Source organism: Podarcis vaucheri (assembly GCF_965113315.1).
Source record: "Podarcis vaucheri genome assembly, chromosome: 9".
Lineage (NCBI taxonomy): Eukaryota > Metazoa > Chordata > Lepidosauria > Squamata > Lacertidae > Podarcis > Podarcis vaucheri.
The window spans coordinates 34,212,797-34,235,711 of NC_138767.1; the positions used below are offsets into that span (position 1 = coordinate 34,212,797).

The window sequence follows — 22,915 nt, forward strand, 5'->3', positions numbered from 1 at the left end:
TAAGGCTCTAGGTGAAATTTGAGGGGGGACGGGACCAGGCAGATATGTTCAACATTAAAGTTTTCAGGAAACTCCATCTGTAGTCCCTAGTTCAATCCCTGATATCACCAGTGAGAAGACCAGGTTGTAGATGTTGAAATAGAACTTGAGAACTCAGAGAGCTGCTGTAGGGACAATCAAATCAGGCAATACTGAGGTTAGATGGGCCAATGGCTTGACACATTATGCTACACCATACTATGGTCTCTTCCAATCTCATATGGCTGCCACCATTGTGGCCTATCTAAACTTCACTAATCTCAGTGTAGAGGTATGCTTGGGGGAGGTTCAAGGAACAGCTCTTGTGTTCCTACCAAAATAGAAAGCTGCCAAGTGTATGTGCCTAATAAGGAATCTCATCCAATTAAAACTATACCTACCAAATGCAGAAAACAATAATGGCAGTCTAGTGAGTTCCTTCCCAATTTTGTGTCCTTTACCGTAATAAATTTCTTGACCAAATTATGGAATGAAATAGTATTCATTCTGTCTTCTGTATTGCTCTCCAAGCAAAATCCTCCATGCTACAAAATGCCCTTGCGCTACTGTGGAAGATTCTTGTTTAAATCTTATTTGAAAATCAAAATTATTGTGTTCTTTGGCTCAGCCTTTGGCTGAGCTCATCACAATTGCATTCATAGCGAGGAGATGATAAAAAAAGGTACTAGTTACAAGTGTTTCTGAAGGAGAGAAAATAAATTTTATTTCTTTTTTTGTTCTCATGCAAGGATGAAGTTTTTTCTTTAATTCAGGAACTATATTCAGCATAGCTTGAAGCCCATTAAAAGGAAAACTGTGGTTGCTTCTTGCTTGTGGGGAAGAATGGGACAAAATGAAATGCAAGGATTGTGAAATGTTCTTTCTTTGACACCATAGGGATCAGTGAACAACAGAGGATCCCAGCAGTTTGAGTGATTAGAGGAGCTTTGTTCCTTTGACCCCAAGGAGCAGTCATGCAGTGGCAAACAAAGTAGCCAGGAACAAGGAGTTGTACTGGCTTGGAATCCATATGTAAATCCTTATGCAGTATTCAAATTAAAAGGCCAAGAGGGAAATGGCATATTTTAAAAGCAATAATAATGAGCTGCAATCGCACAATGTTAAGTTGAATTCTTTTAAAAAATAATGTGGACTTTAAGGCTGCAATCCTGTTGCCTGCTGGGAACAGGCATGTGTAGCCAAAGCAGGATTTAACCTTGCCTTCCTGCACATTATATGGCAGCAGGAGTGCCATCAGCAAATGGGTGGATATAGTTTGGGGGAAGTGATCTCATGGACCAACTTAGATTACTAGTGGGCCAAGATTGGCCTGTGGGACTAAGGTTCCCCACCATTGTTATAACCACTTGCCTTAGAGTATGCCCTTATGAACCTAATACTGTAGAAGATACTTTTGAGTGGACATGCATGGTGTTGTGATATAAGTATCTCTTTCCCTTTCTCTCTGCCTCCCCCAACTCTCATTTTAAATGCACTACTATGATCATTAACACAGGTATGCATCTGCTTAAGGTGAAGCCTGAATCCAGAACCAGAACAGGCTGTTTCTGAACAATTTGAGCTTTGTCCGAGAGGAAGCACGGCTTCCCAGAAGCAGCTTCAAATGAAGTTTCAGACTGTTTGTTAAAAATAGTTCCATTTCCCATGTGCCCATAAAAGTAAAACAGCTGGTGAGGAGAAGGAGATGAGGGAATGTAGTTTTCTGACTACCTTTCAACAAGAGAATAATTAGACTAGGGTTTGAACTGGTGGTGAATGATCAGGAAAGGGATATTGGGATCCTGGAGGAGAGTATAGTAAAAAAACACTTGAGCTGAGCTGAGCACATGGTAAAGAGGCCATTCATTTGCTTCCCTATAAACACAACTTGCTGTAAGCCACAAAGGTTTATCCCATAATAAATTTGTGAGTCTCTAAATTGGCTTATTAACTTATATGCAGAATTCATCATGCGAAAGGCTGGGCTGGATGAATCCCAAGCCGGAATTAAGATTGCCGGAAGAAATATCAACAACCTCAGATATGCAGATGACACAACCTTGATGGCAGAAAGTGAAGAGGAATTAAAGAACCTTTTAATGAGGGTGAAAGAGGAGAGCGCAAAATATGGTCTGAAGCTCAACATCAAAAAAAAACGAAGATCATGGCCACTGGGCCCATCACCTCCTGGCAAATAGAAGGGGAAGAAATGGAGGCAGTGAGAGATTTTACTTTCTTGGGCTCCATGATCAGTGCAGATGGTGACAGCAGTCATGAAATTAAAAGACACCTGCTCCTTGGGAGAAAGGCGATGGCAAACCTGGACAACATCTTAAAAAGCAGAGACATCACCTTGCCAACAAAGGTCCGTATAGTAAAAGCCATGGTTTTCCTAGTAGTGATGTATGGAAGTGAGAGCTGGACCATCAAGAAGGCTGATCGCCGAAGAATTGATGCTTTTGAATTATGGTGCTGGAGGAGACTCTTGAGAGTCCCATGGACTGCAAGAAGATCAAACCTCTCCATTCTGAAGGAAATCAGCCCTGAGCGCTCACTGGAAGGACAGATCGTGAAGCTGAGGCTCCAATACTTTGGCCACCTCATGAGAAGAGAAGACTCCCTGGAAAAGACCCTGATGTTGGGAAAGATGGAGGGCACAAGGAGAAGGGGACGACAGAGAATGAGATGGTTGGATGGTGTTCTTGAAGCTACCAGCATGAGTTTGATCAAACTGCGGGAGGCAGTGGAGGACAGAAGTGCCTGGCGTGCTCTGGTCCATGGGGTCACGAAGAGTCGGACACGACTAAACGACTAAACAAAATTGGCAAAAGATTCTTTGTTGGTTTTGCTGCAACACAATCTGAAACTACAAGTTATTTATAATATTATTTGCTTGGCTCTTCGGTTGTGAAAATGAGCCTGTGAATCAGGTCACATGAGAATACAAACCCAATGAAGATACAGGACAAACCAGAAAAGAGGGTGAGATCCAGTTTTGTCTACCTAGTTTCACAGTGGGTATCCACTTTCATGCTAGGACTACCAGTTCTATCAAGGTGTTGCAGAGGGAGGAGAGGGAGGAGAAACCCCATTGCTTCAGGGGACACATACACTATGTTGAACCTCACTCATTGCAATATTTACCACCATGTCATAACTTTGTTTTCAGCAGCTTTGCAATGGCATAGCTTACTGTGGACTGAATTATGAGATAGGTGCATGGTCAAAAAATTGTGCAACTTTTCCATAAGCAAACCAAACCTGCCAATAGTGCATCACCACCATGCACTTTGGGAAGTTCAAATTGGCCCTACATTAATAACTTAGTAACAAAAGAAGCCTAATAGAATGGCGAGTTCTTAATTTCAACCTGCAGAACTATAGTTACTGATTTATGGAACTGCACCATGTTTCAGTTTAAGCAAGGTTATTTGCTGAGCTGAGTAGAACCAGATATTGCATGAAACCTGAAAGCAATGAACTTTATAAAACTCCCCCCCTGAACTTTATAAAACTCTCCCTCCCCTCTCTCTCTCTCTCTGTGTGTGTTTAGGGGCATGGGGTTTTACTTTTAGTTTTATAAAAGCTTGCATTTTCTAAATCCATGTGAACCAACAGAGAAATTGAGATTTTCATGAAATCTCTAAAGAATCAGGTTGCTCACTTTCAGTCAACTGCAGCTGCTAATCCAAGGGAATTATCAGGTGAATTGAAGAGAGAGTCTCTGTGGTGCTCTGTTCAGATTAATGAGCAAGGGCTTTGTCCTTACAGACACTTGCAATATTCATCTTCACTACACTTTTCGTGAATTCCGGCTCCTCTAACTTCATAGAATGATTTCAGGATTGGTTCAGAAGAAGCAGAGACACCAACTGGGACAGTGATAAATATAAGGGAGCTGTGAAGCAACAGCCTAAAGGGACCACAAAAATTCTTGATAGAATTCTCCATCTCCTCCATTCCTTGCAATACCCCCACTAGAGGACTGGTAATCTTTATGCATTTGTGGAACTGCAAATGTTTCGTGACCAAAAGAACAGCAGGCTAAGCAAATTAGTGACAGCTGAAGAGCAGGGGGAATTGCTTGCCCCATGTGAAGATGCACACTCCAGCCTCCACTTTCAAAGTTGGTTTGCAATATCGAAGGAACAACATCTGCTATTTGGTATTCGTTAGACCACCAAGGGGGCAGGAAACCAAGCTGGAGGAGAAAGGGGAAAATCGGAAGCTGGGTGAGGATAGGAAAAGGAAAGGCAGAAAGAATGTAATCCCACTAAATGCTGTGACCTCTATTATCACCTTCCAAGTTACTTACACCCACTCCTCAATTTAAAGTGCAGCGGTCACAGGGAAACCACTGCAAAAGGGGCAGGTGACACAGGCAAGCACGAATAGTAGCAAATTGCCCATCAGATGGTAATTTGCCACAGCTAAGTACATTCCAGAGCTCATGAAATAAACCATTCCGAAGTGACATTTATATGAACAAGGGAATAGCACTGCATGTGGCATTTCAATGCCTACAAAACCTTTAATGGCAAGGAGAGAATTTTGTGACAAACAAGCAAATGCTATTTATTGTACAACACTCTGTCCCATTCAAGAGGAGATGAGAAGGGTGATGCCAAAGAGGATGCATAAGAATCCATTTGTGACTAATCGCACATAATATGAAGGGATGGAAATCCAGAAATAGAAAAAAGCCGCTGCCTTCGGCATGATGCTTCTATCTTCAGTTTCAGTATTGTATATGTTCAGTCTTCAGGAATATAAATTCTTTCAGTCTTAATGGTTCAATGCCTTGAGCACCCAGAAATTTCAGCAAAGGTGTTGTGAAATATAGCTTTTACCTGAACATCAACCTGGTGTTAATTTTTCAGATCAGGCATGCAGAAGCGATTTGATAATTAAGTCATTGCCACTACACTATATTTAAACTGCTACTTATAATTTGATTTTATATGGCTGGATTAATTGCCATCCACACATCAATGATACTTCTTTCTTCTTCTTTCTCTGTGTCTGTTTCAGCCTTGCCGTTGTCTCTTTAAAAGTATTCACACACACACACACACACCGGTTTTTATTTTCATGATGTACAAGCAGTGCATTTGCAAGGAAGGAAGCAAATATACCTTGATGACATGGGAGCTGAAGTATTGTTTGCTTTATTTAACCCTTTGAATGAAGGAGTATAATAAGGCACTCAAAGATGTTTTGCTTTACTACAGTTTTACTGCAGGGTCTCCCCTTTACTACAAATTTACTGCAGGGTTGTTATTAATATTTTAAATACAGATGGGCATCATTACAGATATAATTATCTCAGCAAGGCTAATTCAACTGAATTTTATCTTACTCCCCACCCATCTTTCAGTAGCATCTGACATATTGGATCATTTACGGCAACTGCTGTTATATTATCATACCTGACATCTGGATTTGGCTATTGCGGGGTTGGGGATCATTTCTATTGATCCAAGTCATATCTTCTGAAATGCTTATTTTGCATGCATAATCTTACCAGGAAGGGAAATCAGATTATTCTTTAATGACATTTTGTATTAGACCTGCTTCTTTTTCCTATCAGCATTTAACATCTCCAAGAACAATTGCATTTCCCTCAACAGCTGGCATATGTATGACATTAAGGTAGCCTCTGTGACTAGGAGTACATTGTATCAGATTCAGCTAACATGTGGCCATTATTGACTCAGGATAGCCATTTCTGTCTCAGGACAGAGATCTATGCATTCATGACTTCAGGACTGGGTTGTTGCAATGCACTTAGTATAAGGCTTCCCTTATGCTTCACCTGGAAACTGCAATTTCTGCAATGCTGCTGCATGATTGCTGACAGCAGTAAAAACTCTCTTAGCATATTAAATTCCTGTTTAGAATCTGCTGATTTGTTACTAGAGAAATTCAAGGTGTTATTATTAGTATATAAAGCCAGTGGCGTAGCGTGGGTTGTCAGCACCCGGGGCAAGGCAAGTAATTTGCGCCCCCTAACCCATGGATTTGCGCCCCCTAACCCGTGGATTTGCGCCCCCTAACCCTAACCCCCAGATGTTGCGCCCGGTGTGGCCGGCCCCCCCTGCACCCCCACGCTATGCCACTGTATAAAGCCCTCAATAGCCGGGACCAGTTTACTTGTAGGATTGCCTGCGCCATGCATAGCTGCTTGACTTTTTTTGATATTTAATTATTTTATTAATTTTATTTATATACCACCCTATACCCGGAGGTCTCTGGGTGGTTCACAGAAAAGATCACAATATATAAAATAAAAATAAAAACAGTAACCCAATAACCCCCCCCCCCAAAAAAAGAGCCACATTTTAAAAGGGTATAGAATGTCAGGTCCACCAAAGGCCTGTTTAAAAAGGAATGTTTTTGCCTGGCGCCTAAAGGTGCATAATGAAGACACCAGGCAAACTTCCTTGGGGAGAGCATTCCACAGATGGGGAGCCACTGCAGAGAAGGCCTGTTCTCACGTTGCCACCCTCTGGACCTCTCGAGAAGGCAGCACACTGGTAGTTTCACATGGAGAGAGGCGGTCCTTGAGGTATTGCGGTCCTGAGCCATTTAAGGCTTTACAGGTCGAAACCAGCACTTTGAATTGGGCCCAGAAACTAATTGGTAGCCGGTGCAGTCGAACCAGGATTGGTGTAATATGCTCAAACTGTCTTGCTCAAGTGAGCAACCTGGCTGCTGAATTCTGCACTAGCTGAAGTTTATGAACAGTCTTCAGATACGTGGAAATGACATTTTTCAGTGCCACATAATGTGCATTCTGCGCTTGTGAGAAATCAGTCCTTCAGTATGGCAGCATTTGCTCTCTGAAACTGCTTCTCCATTGATATTAGGCAGGTGCCTTCACTGTACTCTTTTTGCGGTGCAGTTTCTCTTCTGCTGCAGTTCTACTCCCAACAAAGTTATGCTATTCACCTTCCTGTCTGCTGTGGTGTAATTTTACGTAATTAATCACATAGTTGTTATCTCACACCATTCATTTCAATGGAAGGTTGTTTATTTCAGTGCAAAGGAAATGCAAATGGGAAAAGGGCATCAATTATGCTTCATTTGCAGACTGAAAACAGCAACAGCAGTGAATATACATAATCATATTCTCTGGATTAATTTATGTTATGGACATGGGGCAAACAAGCAAACATTGAAAATTTCCGTTCCTCTCTCTCTTTGCGTTCTCTAACAATGCTAGTTGAATTCAGCCTGCCTCTGAAGACACCCTAAAATGCCCTGTAAATAAAGCATAAAAAAGATGTAGCTTTTACTGGGGAATATTCCTGCCCCCCTTGGCTTGAGAAATTGAAGCATAGATTTCAGCCCAGCACTAGCTTGCAAAGTTTGCAAAAGATGATTTCAGGTGCATTGTTCTATCTAGTTGCCTAGCAGTAGTGGACAGATTCACACATGCAGACACCAATGTGCTAAACACAATTCTACGTTGGCTGCCCCATTCATTGCGACATTCCGTTTATGTTGCATTTGGGTTTCTCCCATTGTCTTAGGAGCTACCCCATTTTATTATCACAACAATCCTGAGAGGAACATTAGATTGAGACATCCTGACTTGCTCAACGCCACCAGTGAATTTCATGGCTTAAGAATTAGCCTTAAATTCCCACATCAAAACCCAACTTTAGCCACTATATGACACTGAACCTCTTGATAGAAATCAATTGCTTCTTATTGCTCTAGCAATTCCAGTATTATAAGTTAGAGATGCTTGGGGAATTCAATTTCTGTGAATTTTTGTGTGAACTGGCCTGATCTGCACTTCGTAGACCAGAACTTAATTTTCCTTTGAATTTCACACTTCTACAATATTTGCAATGCAGTTCTCAGATCAAAAATGCATTAAAACATGATGTCTGCTCTACTAATAGTCCATGGTCCAGGAAGTTGGCAAGGATTCTATTAGTAACAGTGCACCCATTCATAAAATCAAAGAAGTATAGATTTGGAAGGGCCATGAAGGTCGTCTAGTCCAAGTTCCTGAAATGCAGAAATATTTTCTGCAATGGGGGGCTCAAGCCCATGACCCTGAGATTAAGAGTCTCATGCTCAACCAAATGAGCTATCTGTTGTCCAATTTATGTCTGCATTGCAGGGTTTTCGAATTCAGTGAACCTCAGGGACCCTTCTAACTCTACAATCCTGTGATTCTATGCATTTTTGATAAAATATGTTTAGCAATGCGTATATATATTTGAAACATACATTTTCCCCCCAAAAATATTTTATTATCAAATATGCTTTTAAAAATAAATTTACAAATTACATTCGCCCAGAACTATTCCAAATTGCATATTTAATGAGGAAATGGGATGGAATGGATTTATGAATGAACACATGTATATTAGCACAAACCTGAAAAAGATCCATCCATTCCTACTACCGCCTACCACCACGTGCTCTCATTTGCAGCAGTGTTCCTTGGACATAAGAGTAGAAATTATGTTAGCCATCTTTTATCAAAAGATAGGCAAAGTTACTTGAGCAAGCCTACACATGGAACTACACAGGGAACCTTCTATGTTTTAAGACTTATTGCACAATTGTCTGGTCAGCATCTGTGCAGCAGCTCATTTGAGGAAGGGTCAGGGATACATAGACGCTTCTGATGATGTCATAGGCAATGGAGTCACATGGATTACATAATTTCATCTCTAGTTGTGGGTGCAGAAAAGGTGTTTAAACCATGTGTCCTCGGGACTCTTAAAATGTCAAGGAAGATGAATGAAAATTAAATACATTCCATTACAGTGCCATAGAATATGTTATATATACCACCTGAAATGAAGGGCCATATATTACTTTTACCACACACATAGCTCTGTCTTTGAATTATGTTGCTTTCTTACTGAGTGTACAAAAAAATGATAGATTAAAGAATTAATAGATGGTGTCACCTACCATTATGAAAGTAATATTTAATCATCAAAAAATTCTACGGGTCTAGGATTCTGTCCCACCCTATCCACCACCCCATAGACTAAGAAAAAAGAACATCAAGTAAAGGTGAGACCTTGATGAAAGAGCTAAGCGTTATATTTTACTCACTAGAGTTTTATATAGCTCAGTGCCTACATCAGTGATAAATCTTCTCATTCAGAGACAGTTATCAACATCTTAAAAGGACAGTGTGTGGTTGGACCCATTCAAGCTGCTCATATCCACATACTTTTGTTTGTTTGTTGTTTAGAATGGTCATACATGGCACTCAGATATTTATTTGAGAAGTTGGGTATTTGAACATTGCTTACCCAGGATTGTGTGTTCATATATTGCACAGGGACAGTAGTTAATCTGTACACTACTAGACTGTTGGTTGTGTTTGCACACAATTACAAGGGTCTATGCCTTTATTTATTTTTAAAGGACTATATGACCATATGACTTCAGTGACATTGCTTACTAAGTAATGTTGGATAACATATAAAAAAGTTTTTGTTTTGTTTTTTAAATTAGGAAATGAATTAACTCGAATAAGGTATTTACTTGATAACAGGTTTGCACAAAGGTGGTGTCCCCCCCCCCCATTGTTGTTTTGTTGATTTGCAATTCTCACTGAGCACATCCCTCCCTGTCACAGAGGGTACCCCCAACCCTCAACAATACATTTGGTAGGGTAGTGAGAAAGGTGGCAAAAAGGGAGAGGTAAGAAAGACCATTTGTGTTAGTGGAATTCTGTACATGGAAATTAGTACCCAAGCTGTAGTGTTTCCTCACCACCAATTACTGAAAATGTAAGATATTGTCAGTGTTTTGCTTTAGAAGGAGAATTGACAAAGAGGGCTGTCAGAGATTAACTTGGAAACTGGGTCCCTCTTTCCAAAGGTTCTTGTGTACATAATATTTTGGGGAGCCCTCCTCCACTTTGTTAGCATTGTGAATAACTGCTTATATTGCTGGTGGCCTTGGGACCTGTTTTCCTACACCACCTCAGTAAGCATCTAAATACAGGACATTGCATGAATACAAAAATTACCATGTAAAATAACCATGTAAAACTACATCATCAATACATGTATTACTACCCAGTCATAGTTCCTATCCTCTGTTTCATATCAAAATATTTGTTATACTTTCAAACCAAGCTGAAAATACAAGATTTTGCACGTAAGCTAATTGTCTCATTCTTTATTTCATTTGGGTTTTTACTGTACACTGAGAAACCAGAGTATAGGCTTGTTCTTACATTAATGCCTTAGAGCAGATGACATGAATATGAAAATTCCATTTTCATATCTGAGCAACACAGTATTATATAAGACAAGCAAAGCAAACAGACGGTAAATTGAATCCCAGTAACATGTGAAATACAAAAAACTCAGTAAAGGAAAAGGAGACACATTACAGGCAATTACATGCAAATTGCCATTCTTTTGGCAGACTCTTCCAAATACTATCTCATGGCAACTCTGTAAATTACATTGATAGGCCAGTAATTGTAAATTATTATGCTTTGTTATTACTGTTACTTTATTTTTCAATTTCCTTTTTTTGTGTGTATTGGGTTATATCTTCCTCCCCCACCCAGATTTCAATTTCTCTGCCCTTTTTCAGACAGTTCAGGCTGACAGTTATTCACACATAGAGACAGGGAAATGCCACTGGGCTGGTGTGCTCCCCATATTATTGGCTGTCTGCTTTTATCCCAAAACACTATTGTTGTGAGGAAAATGTGGTTCCGATATAGGAACCTTTGTAAATTATCTGACTAGGCACAATCAGTGAAGAGCTACAGATTTTGCCACAAGGGACAAAAGTCTGTTCCCTGCCCAGAATATTGGAGCCCAATCTGAAGAAAGCTTATACCAATAACAAACTTAGTTGGTCTCTAAGGTGCTACTGGAAGGATTTTTTTTATTTTGTTTTGACTACGGCAGACCAACATGGCTACCTACCTGTAACCCCAACAACATTGCCACCCCTATCCCAAAGCTATGTAACTACAGAAATAGTGGCTATATAAATTCTATTCTAATAACAAAATTTAAAAGATTAATAAATCAAGAATGATTTAATAGTGCTACAACAGCAGCTGTACATAAGTTTCTTTTTTAAAAAAAAAACCTCTATGAAAACTGACCTACTTTATAGGATTGTTGTGATGATAAAATAGGAAGGGGGAGAACAAAATACACCCCTGTCAGCTGCTTGAACATGCATGAATGAATGCTATAATGTGGGCACCAGTCCATCCACCAAAGACCTATGATATCCAGAAACTGGGCCAGAGGCATCCCAGTCTACTTTGGAAGACTGGATGCAAAACCATCTGCCATTGCTGAGCATGCCCCATTCTTCTATTAAAACTTATATTTAATGAACGAGAAACAGGCGCACTGTTTATGTTTATTCATAACAAGTTAGATCTTACTTTTGAAGATAAAGAAACAAGTTTGATTATATATAGTACCAGCTATGCATTTTGGCACTGATAGGAATTTTAGCAATCAAGAGGAGATAAAAAGGCTTCAGAGAATTTAATCACGTACTTCAAAGTAGACTTAAGAACATATATTTCAGAAACTGAGATAAAATATGAATGTTTAATTTACCATCTTTCTTTCTTATCACAAGTGTTTCTGATTCCAATGCTAATAACCTAGTTGATTTTGACAGCTAACAGTGCTTGTCTAAAAAAAATAAAAATAACAAACTGAACGAACTTTTGTTGCACGAAGAAACTGCTAATTAGCTCTTAGTTTCCAGAATGATTGCATGGAGGCTTAACTTTACTCATGCAAAGGTCAACATGCCTGCTTAAGTATTCACAGAATGGAGGGAAGGAATGAATGAAGACTATGCAACCACACAGTCCTTGCTTAATGTAATGTATCCTGAAAGTCATATGGAATAAGCAGATTCTTTCTTTAAGCAATTTCTTTTGCTGCTTCTTGTATTTTCCCCTCGTCTCCTCTCACAAAATCCCTTGTGATAAGAAAGTGATGGTATGAGAGTGCAGATGCAGAACTGTTCTGGAAACATGTCTTTTTGTGGCTGTTTTCCAGAGTCTCGCAACAGTACATTGTCAGTAGGATGACTTGGCTCTTAGGTTGATGCACAACTCACGTAAGGGAAAGAAGTGGTTTTTAGCAACTCTTCTTCTGTCTACACTACAGTCCCCCTGCTCCTGTGGAGGATGGTCAGAGCCCCACCAACATCCGTCTGTCACCCGTGGGTCCCACCTTCCTACTTTCTTACTTACAATAAGTCCAGAGGGTGGCTTTCAGTGTCAGTTTCTTCATCTCAGTGTTGCTCTTGTAGAACTCATCAGAGAACTGGCTAGGAACAAAACCAGAATTAGTAGGCTCAGCTTCACATTGGCTCTGGCTCCACCTATTGTCTTCCTGTCTTCCAGCTGTAAGGGACACCAGCTGATCATATCCCACTATATTCCCAACACACAATAACATATTTTAGGAGTTCACAGGGAGATACAGAGGCAAGGGTGAGATGGGAAGGCCCCATGTCACAAATTCTGTTTTGCATGTGGAGGAAACGTTAGGTTGCACCCCAGTTTTGCTGGAGTCCTCCTCATTACAAGAGCAACCACATTTTTGTTTGCTATTTTGCCTAATATGGCATTTTGTATACATTTTGAAAGCAATTTCCACCACTGGATTGTTACATGATATTTATGCTGATATGCTTGCACTGCTGTAACCCATCCACAGACCTTATAGTGAAGGGCAGTGAGAAATCCTATAAACAGATCAATAAATAAATGATGCATTTTAATGTACCCTTTACATATGTATCTATCATCTATCATCTATCTATCTATCATCATCATCATCTATATCTATCTATCTGTCTGTCTATCTATCTACCATCTATCTATATCTTTGTACACTTTTGTTGGTTGGAGAACTGCACTGAGAAATTCAGAGATATGTACATTATGAGGGATAGTTGTATTTCATTTCACTTATTGTTTCAGGAAGTGCATACGCATACTAGCATGTGAATAGAACCAAATTTCTCCCCCATCCCCGGCTGACACACTAAGTAACACCCAACTTCAGTTCGCAAATGATTACTTTTTATTTTGTCTGACTTTCCAGCATCTGACAATTGCCTCAAGAAAAGGAAGCCGCAAACACTAAGAGATGGAACGAATGTTAAATGCTGTTGATTTAAAAAGAAAGGAAAATCAAACCAGAAGTAAAGAGTCACTTCCGATGGGAAATAAAAATAGAAATGCAAATCAAACCTAAATACTTAACATATCTGATAAACAACTTTATAAAAATAGAAATGAAAAAATTGGCAAAGACCTTGGGAGTGTTCTTATCTTGGCTCATCTAAGCTTACTCATGTCTGCATATTACAATTCAGCTATGAACACTGATCAACAAAGTCACTTTCCATCTGGTCTGTTAGGTCTTTTTGTTCATACTGAAGCTGTTCTCCATTACCCATGCACAGCTGGAACCAAATCAAGGGTATATCTTAAAATAATTCGTAGGCACAGCAGTAGATTTCTAGGCAATATATTGAGGAGATTTAACTTGGAAGCCACAGCCCAAGCAACTGAAGATAAAGATATCAGCAATGTATTTATACCATTTGAAATCAAAACCAATACCTGGGCTTGGGAGCCTGCAACCCTACAGCTGTTATTTGTCTCTGGCTCCCATCAGCGCTAACCAGCAATGGCAGCACCTAGAGGGTCCTGGCTATTGTATATACCATTTAAAGTTCCAATCTAGTTCCAATCTAGAACAATAGCAGGGCCAGCAAAATGGTGTTCAGTATTGTGTGCAGCAAGGATGCTGCTAGGGGTAATGTCATGCAACTTACTGCTGGACAAACATAGGATGTAACTTGACATTGAAATGCTTGTCATTCTTGCTAGTTGTACAAAGTTACAGAAATCAGTGTAGTCAGAGAGGGTGTCTTAGGGGTGCCAGGCCAGCATAGGAGAGGCAGCAATAGCCTATACCCCATCCTAAAGACATTTTGACAATTACAGAATGACCTACATAAACTGACACTTAAGGGTCTAACACAGAGAAGCTGCTAGGTTAATACTAAAACCTGATTGGCATTTGCAGCCCTGTTTCCCTTGTCTCTCAGAGACATACACTGCTGGCAGTCACTCTATATGTCTTTTCATTCATACTAACCCATTATGAAACATTTACACAGAATCAACATCCATCTCCTGCTGCCTCTGTCTACTAACATGAAGATTCATTTCTGAGAGGAAGCAACATGGAGAAGAGTTATTCACTATTGTACAGTAAATAGAAGAGAGTTAAAACTTATTTCTCAAATAAATATTTTTTTTCATTTCCTTCAGGGTGGATCCATTCTACAGAAATCTTTGTAGCAGGATAAGTGGGATCATCTTTAAGGATGGTCCTGGTTGTGGCAGACCCCCAGGCTGGTTCCTCCTCCCCTGGTGTGAGCAGAGTAATGCCATCATGCCAGGGTGGCACCACAATCACCCCGGCTTCTTGGACAATCGCTTTTGTGTGGGGTGATCATGGAGGGATAAAAAAGTGGTAGCGTGATGCGTGTCAGGCACCTGCTTTGCGCTGCCAAACACCCACCTACCCGCCCTTTATTTTAGATGTCCTCTGGCCTTGCTTTGGACTTTGGTTGGTCGCCTGTCTTGGGCCGGGGGCCAGGTAGGATTTTTTCCTTTTGGCAGATTGGCACTGGCCACTTGGTTTTCACCTACCTCTTAGCAATCATCACAACTTTGTAAGGTTTGGCGGTTAGGCATTGGCTCATTGATTTATGGGTGAGGGGAGGTTGACCATCGCCTGCCCCTCCACTGACCAAGGGTATTCTGTTTAAGGAATCCAGGGCCTGGATCCTGTCCAAAGTCCACTTGAGGGGCTAGGGCCATGCCAGGCCTCTTGGGACACTGAGAGCTACAGGTGGGTTTCCCTGATGTGGCTTATTCTTTGGGTGGTTTACCCTTACTGACTTCCTGCAAAGGGGGCAGGAGTCTGATATAGTCCTTTGCCAATGCCTAAGCCAATACCGTTCACATTTCTGCAATCAATAAAGTTGTGGCCTAAAATTTTGCCCAATAACCTTAAACCAAAATTCTATGTCAGTGTGAATTTTATTCTAACAAGGGGCTGGTCTGGGGCCTTGCCATGCAATCTGGTGTAAGGGTATCAAAACAGATTTCTCAAAATTGGGAAATCCAAACTTGGATTTCCTAAACCTGGGTCTCCAGCTCTTTTTGGGCTACAACTCCCATCATCCCTCGCTAGCAGAACCAGTGGTCAGGGATGGTGTGGACTGTAGTTCAAAAACAGGTGAAGACCCAAGTTTAGGAAACCCTGGGTATATCACCATATACATGCAGATCCCCCAGAAAATGTTATAAAATCATTAACTCACAGCTTTCTGGTGATACAGCAATTTCATTACCTCCATATCAAATTGAACTTTTCCCAGGAAATTTACATAAAGCAGGAGTAGACCACATAAAGATGTGGTTCCATCCAAATGGTATGGACTACAACTCCCATCAGAACCAGCCAGCATGGCCAGGAATGATGGGAGTTGTAGGCCATGAGATCTGACTGGTACCACATTGTCTACCCCTGACACGTGGCATTTATACTCTCTTTTCCCATCATTGATTAATCCTATTTTCTATCATCTGATGCCCATACATTGGATTGGAGACTACTACTGTTACATAGAAACACATAAATGCACACTTGATGCGTCCATAAACATCTTACGGTGTCCTAGCACACAACATGGTGCTTGTCCTTGCACTGGCAAAGCTCACACCTGAATTCTATGACCTCCTCACTGTAAACAAGTCCATTCAACCCAAGTAGCATCCTTAAATTTAATTAGCTTGCTTTGTAACATTTCTTCCTGATCATTAAACACCATAAAGAAAACAGGATCAAGTATAGATCCCTGCAGCAATATCTGTCAAACTAGAGAATTATCAATGTTTATGGTGCTGCATTGCTGCTTTGCCATTTTTACCGAACAAAAATGAGGAAATGGGCAGTTTATATTTAAGTGATATTATACCAGAATTTCTTTAATGTCCCAAAGGACAATAGATGCTGTCTGTCACTACTGGGAGCAGCTAGAAGGAAGATGCATTGGATCATAGATAAGGAGAAAGTGGAAATAGAACAGTATTTTTCTATTCAATCCCAGGCATGGATAAATAGACAGAGAGAGACTTACTGAGCCTCTGGTGGGCCACACTTGTAGATGGATGGTGGTCTTTCATTTAACTTGGTGGGTCATAGGTTGTTCAAGCTTGCTTTCAATGGAGCAGTGCAGGAATCAATATTATGCATCTGCTGCTGGCTGTAATTCACAAAAATATGCCATAATGAATGTCTTAGTTTTTAAGATGCTGCAAGACTTATTTATTTTTTATTGCTGCAACAAAAAACAATACTATGGATTGTGTAGGAGGGGGGTCCATGGTGGAGCTACTGCCAAGATTTATGCCCTAATAGTTTTCTGCAAGCATGGTGGGAAAGTGGGGTGGCTTTTTTTCTTTATTTTCTTCCATCAAATTAAAAAAAAAGTCCCATTGACACCAATAGAAGAGGAATTAACTACGTCAACTCCAGGGCGGGCATAGTTTTCAGTCCTTTTGAGGGTAATGTTGGGAAAAACAAGGGGGCTTGGGATTTCTTGGGTCCAAGATTTCCCCCCACATGCTCCTTTTTGGACCCTGCCACAGGTGGAATTTCATCAAGCATTTTGGGGGCTCCTCTGTAGTGTAGGTACCATCCTGCAAATGGAGCTCCACTTTGTTGGCAGAGCAATACTTACAATGATTCCTAAGGCACCTTAGCTGGACTCCCTGCAAAGATAGACTTGCTGTGCAACAAAGCTGCATATGCTTCTGGAAACTGTTGTCATAGGAAATGTTCTCCACAATCCATAAATACCAGGAACTAGCCCTGTTGTTTGTTGGTAGCAAACACTGGAGGTCGTTTCAAGTGAAGTCAATGTGCTTGCAGAATGACTTCTGTTCTTGCAACAGAACTTCCATTCCTTCTCTTCTTGCCCCAGCCTCCATCTAGCGTTGAGGACATCCGCCTCCCAGGATCTGAGTGTATGTGCCTGTACACAGGCATGCAAGGAAAGGAAAAGAAAGAGAAGTTACATTGTTTAAGTGGACAAGCACAATAACGTCATTGGACACAACCCTAAATTGCCAACTACTGATGCCAAAAGATGACTGGTTATGTCAAATGAGTCTACCAGTCTATGTCTTATGTATTATTAGTCCATAAGTTGCTTCATTTATATGTATGACAATGACTTTGTTGTAGAATCACAGAATTGGAGAGTTGGAAGAGGATGGTAGAGCATGACGCTGATAACACCAAGGTTGCAGATTTGAACCCCATATGGGATAGCTGCATATGCCTGCATTGCAGGGGGTTGGATTAAATAGGCACCTTGGATATAACCGGTGTGTCACAGATTTTGTTTCCTGTTTACGTAATACATTTGCTCTAATTATTTTATTTTTGTTAGCATCCACATTTATGCTATATTATGTTTCTTTATCTTTTTCTTGGGGGGAAAAAGAAAACTCTAGTGAAAATATATTTACAATTCCTTTCTAATATATATATATATATGCAGGTTTTGGTGTCTTCGGGTGTCTTCCCGTGTAAGAGTCGGGGTGTCTGTGCGACGTTTCGACGAGGTCTCACTCGTCATCTTCAGGCTGGTGCTTTCGGCTTCTTGTTACTGGAACAGGTTACTCTGTTCCAGTAACAAGAAGCCGAAAGCACCAGCCTGAAGATGACGAGTGAGACCTCGTCGAAACGTCGCACAGACACCCCGACTCTTACACGGGAAGACACCCGAAGACACCAAAACCTGCATTCCTGTACCCGTGAAAATCTACGAAAGCATATATATATATATATATATATATATATATATATATATATATATATAATGCTTCCTCCTATCTAGGGCAAAAATCTTTTTAAAGCCTTACAATATACTTTTGCCCTACGGCCTGAGACCTTGTCACATTTAACTGTATTTGAGCTTTCGCAGCTATAAATGGTCTCAATGATCATAAAGCTATTCAACCTTTTTAAAATACAGCCACTGTATTTGACTTACTGACCTTGCATGGCAATGAAATCGGCAGGTATTCTGCAGCTGTATAGTAAGGATCTTGGACCAGGCTTCTAAATAATCTTTTATTAACTAGAAAGTCAACACTCCTATTTAAGTTTTGCTTTTGTGGAATTATTTTGCTATTTTTCATCCTAATATAAAAATATGAAAGCTGTAGGGCCTGAGTCTGTGCATGTTTACCCAGAAGTAAATCCTACTGAGTTCCACAGGGCTTCCTTCCAAGTAAGTGTGCACTGTGTGCAGGATTGCAGCTTTAGAGCAAACAACAACAACAACAAGAAATGTGTATACTGAAAATGACATTTAACAAGCATTACTATCATTTTCACAACCAATTAACTAAGAATTAATAATTCTAAATACATATACCTTGAAGGCTTTTCTATCACTCATTGAGATAATTAACTAAAAAAAAAAATGTTATATGCAGAAATTCTGTGTCTACAAAAGACACAGGCTGCATACTCACCATAAAGCACATTTAAGGCACACCCCCCCCAAAAGGAATAATGGGAACTCTAGTTTACTACACACAAAGCAACAATTCTCTGCACCTTTAATAAACTACAGTTCTCAGGATTCTTTTTCGAGGGGATGCTTTAAATGTGTGGTGTGTATACAGCCATAGGCCACAACACAGAGAAATTATATCCACTTAAACCCCACAGCTTTCGAGGGTACTTCAGTGTTCATAACTGTATGAGATTGTGGCTGTCTGTCAGTCAAGGAACAAAAATAGAACAGGAATATACTTACGCTACTTGACATTATTATGACCACTGCTAGTATTTGACATTCTTATAATGCCAACTGTGTGCTCAGCATTGTAGAGAACACAGAAATGACCCAGTGCTTGCTCAGAGGGCGTGCACTCCAAGTATGATAGATAGGACAATGGTGAAAGAGGAAAAAATATAATTTGATAAATAGTATAGGATGGGCCACAAAGGTTAAACTGGAAGCACACAAAACTTTAGGGTCCACTAAAAGAATTTTAAGTAAGAACAACAAAGAGGTAGATTTGTCCAATATGAAAAGGCTAAAAGATATATTTATAAATGTTCTCCAAATACAAAACATTTATAAATGTTCTCCAAAACATTTTTGCTCTGCAGTGAATGAAGGTATTTCCCCAAGCTTCATATTAGGGCTAGCCTTTAAATGCCCAACGCTTCTTGCCCAGTGCTACAAGAAGCTAATGGTTAGGGGCAAATCTTTGCAAATCACTCTTTTCAACACATTCTGCTTAGAACAAACTTTTTAATGTAAATAATTTTGTAAGTGTATCATGGAGTACTGTGCACAGTTGAGGTCAACTCAAAAAAAATATTGTAGAACTCAAATAGGTTCAGAAAAGGCAACCAGTAATCATCAAGGGATTGAAGCAACTCTTAAGGAACGTTTAAGTTTAGAAAAGAAATGCAGTAAGAGGGGATGTATAAGAAGGTGTGTGGTGTGAAGAAAGTGGATAGAGAGAAGTTTTTATCCTCTATCTCATAACAAGTAGAAGAGAAAAGCTTGCTGGACCAGGCCGAGACTCATCAAGTCCTGAATCCTGTTCCTATGGGAAGCTCAGAAGCAGGACATGAGCACAAGAGTACTTTCCCCTCCTGCTATTTCCAGCAACTGGTATTCGGAAGCATATTGCCTCCAGTCATGGGGAGGGAGCATAGCCACCGTGACTAGTAGCCACCGATAGCCTTAACTAACAATAACTGAAAACACAAATTCTCTCTCTTTTGAAATATTCAAGTTAGTTACTACCACTTCTTCCTGTGGGAAGGAATTCCATAGTTCAGTCATGCCCTGTGCTACTGCTGATGCCATATTATATGATGTCAGGTGGGTGGCAGGTAAAAAGGTCGCTCAGCTGAAAGGGCTTTGCAGACACTGCTGATCATCCTGTGCAAAGCACTGAGGAAGGCAGCAATTTGTTTTTGTTTTTTTAAAAAATATTTATTAGAGTTTCCATTTTTTTACAAACAAAAAGAAAAAAGCAAACATAAAACATTAAAAACACATAAATTTCACAACTTATTTTCTCATATTTCCCCGACCTCCTCATACCTCCCCTTCTTGTATATCCAGTTCAAATTATTTATACAGCAAATCTTTATCTCAAAGCATTACAGCTTAAAAAGAAAAGAAAACACCTTACTTTCTCTCCAACATCTTAGATTATTATAACTTTAAATTCTTACTTACAAAAAGAAAACCATTTTATCATATTCCTTTTACCATTACAGCTAGAAACCACTTAATTTCAATCCAACATCATTCAACATTCCTTAATTTTACAGTATTTTTGTAGATAGTCCTTAAATTTTTCCCAGTCTTCTTCTGAGAGCCAGTGTGGTGTAGTGGTTAAGAGCGGTAGTCATGTAATCTGGGGAACCGGGTTCGTGTCTCCGCTCCTCCACATGCAGCTGCTGGGTGACCTTGGGCCAGTCACACTTCTGTGAAGTCTCTCAGCCTCACTCACCTCACAGAGTGTTTGTTGTGGGGGAGGAAGGGAAAGGAGAATGTTAGCCGCTTTGAGACTCCTGAAGGGGAGTGAAAGGCGGGATATCAAATCCAAACTCTTCTTCTTCTTCTCTTCTTCTGCCGACTCTTCTTCCTGGTCACGGTTTCTGCCAGTCATTTCTGCCAGTCCCATACAGTCAATCAGCTTCATCTGCCAGGAAGGCAGCACTTTGAATGGGGCTTCTGTAAACCCAACAACCAGTTGATTGTTGAGTCATGGGAAGCCCCTTCAAAGAGCTGTGGTGTGCAGTGTTTTGCAAGACCCCTGCAGGCATCAGGTCACCTTATACCACTGTGGTGTGCTGCTGGTCCCATTAAGGATGTGGGAGATAATGAATTTGCCTGCTGGTCTGATTCAGTCCCCAACCCCACCAAGTTCTTCCAAGGAAAGAAAGTCACCTGAAGCTGGAAGTGATTCCTGAAAGGAACAGAAAAGGGCCTAGGAATACTGGAAACTGCTAAAGGTCTCTGTGCTCCACAGGTTTCCAGAATACCTGCTTATAAAGAATCATTCTTCCTATAGTGGCCCGAACCTTGTATGACCTACAAGTTGAACACCTGTGAGGATTCACATTACCAACTACAGTGGACTTAATTTGTTTCCGGGGGTCCATTTGCACCCCAAAAATAACGTGAATAGAGGCGTGCTTCTGCACATGTGCACGGCATGATTGAGCACTTCTGTACATGTGTGTGCAGCGAAACCCAGAAGTATACACTCCTGGATTTGCCGTAGCTGTAACCCAAAGATTCCATATCCAGAAGGATACACAAGTAGAGGTATGACGGTATATAGTGCAACTCCAATATGGAATGTAAGAAATCCTGTTTCCAGCCATTCTCAAAAAAATGTTTGAATTGGCTTGTGACATGAATTTATTTTCAGATTCTTTGGACTAAAGTGCAGTCCAATGATAAATATTTAATTTCAGACTAAGAACACTAGCTTTCACCCTACCCTTTATATGCTTCCTCCGCCATCCATTTCTGTAGCCCACTAAACTTACCAGTATATAAATACCATGTATGCAAGTATCTATCTATTTTTATGTATCTAAAAGGAAAGCAGAAGGTCAGAGATGAACTTTCTCTCCTTTTTATTTTTTGCCTCTGTACAATAACTCCTCCGGAGTACGGTGCAAGTCACCATCTCACTTTGCAAGGTGACCCCTGAAACTTTATAAAACCATGTTTTGTCTTGCCTTGTTTTTAACAAACTCTCAACCATCCAAAGGATTTTCCATATGAAATTATTTACCAATCAGCCTCTGAGCCTGGCACAGGACCCTTGACATTACAGAAGGTTTAGGACAATATTCTATTGCTCAGAGTTAGTTCCTGTGGGGCCCTGGCCATTCTTTTTGACCAATTATTACGTCACACCACGGAAGCAGACTTGGACCCCAGGTTATGGGTGCCCAGTGCACGAGTTCTTCTGTATCTGAAAACTGTACTAAAATATAGATAGTGGTAGGACAGCTGCCTTCTATGGACTCTGCTTTCTAATGAACCTTTTAAAAAAATTAGTCTAACTGATTTTCTCTAAGTTGGGTAGAATTAGTGCTGTGCTGAAAACCTGTTCTGCCTTTTATTATTCACTCAGTGAATGTGAAAAGAAATTGAATTTGAAAATTATAAAAGCTGAGAGGGGGGAAATGGTGAAATTCTCATAAGTCAGATGCATTTTTTTGGTCAATATCACTGTACATTTGAGGTGGCCAAGGGGTGCTTATGTGTATCCTTTATTTCATTCTACAAATTATTTCACCTGTGGTCTGCACTCCACAACATTCCTGGGTGCCCACACATCAATTAAAGCCAACGGAAGACATACTGTAACTCTGCTCACTGGGTTTTTTCAGCAAACAAAACACAGGGCACCTGGGAGATTGGAAAGTGCTGAAGAAATGTACCTTGGCAGAAGCACCTCCTTCCACCATACCAAAGTCGGGCAGGGGGCATTCCCAGCCCTGCCATGGTTGCAGCAGAGCTTCAACAGCTGCTCCCAGCAAGGTTTGGCAGGAACAGGCATTCCTTCTATTATTGGCTGGTTCCAAGTTTCAAAGCAGATCTCATTCTCTCATGCGATATTATTATTCTCCATTGATTTCCGATTATTTTTCTGGGGGGAGGGATCTAGTTCAGCATTGCCTAACAGCCCAGAGCATTGCCTAACAGCCCAGAGCAATCGGTTAAGAAGAAGAAAGAG

The 22,915-nt window shown here is 40.4% G+C and overlaps 1 long non-coding RNA gene across 1 annotated transcript; it reads right to left on the bottom strand.

The window, feature by feature from the left end:
- Positions 1-7,148: 7,148 nt before the first annotated feature.
- On the bottom strand, positions 7,149-22,045 carry LOC309540701. The gene is made up of 5 exons (XR_014223397.1): positions 21,965-22,045; positions 16,243-16,368; positions 14,187-14,259; positions 12,263-12,339; positions 7,149-7,281 (listed from the first exon to the last, which is right to left on the bottom strand). It is a non-coding gene; the product is annotated as an uncharacterized lncRNA (long non-coding RNA).
- Positions 22,046-22,915: the final 870 nt, after the last annotated feature.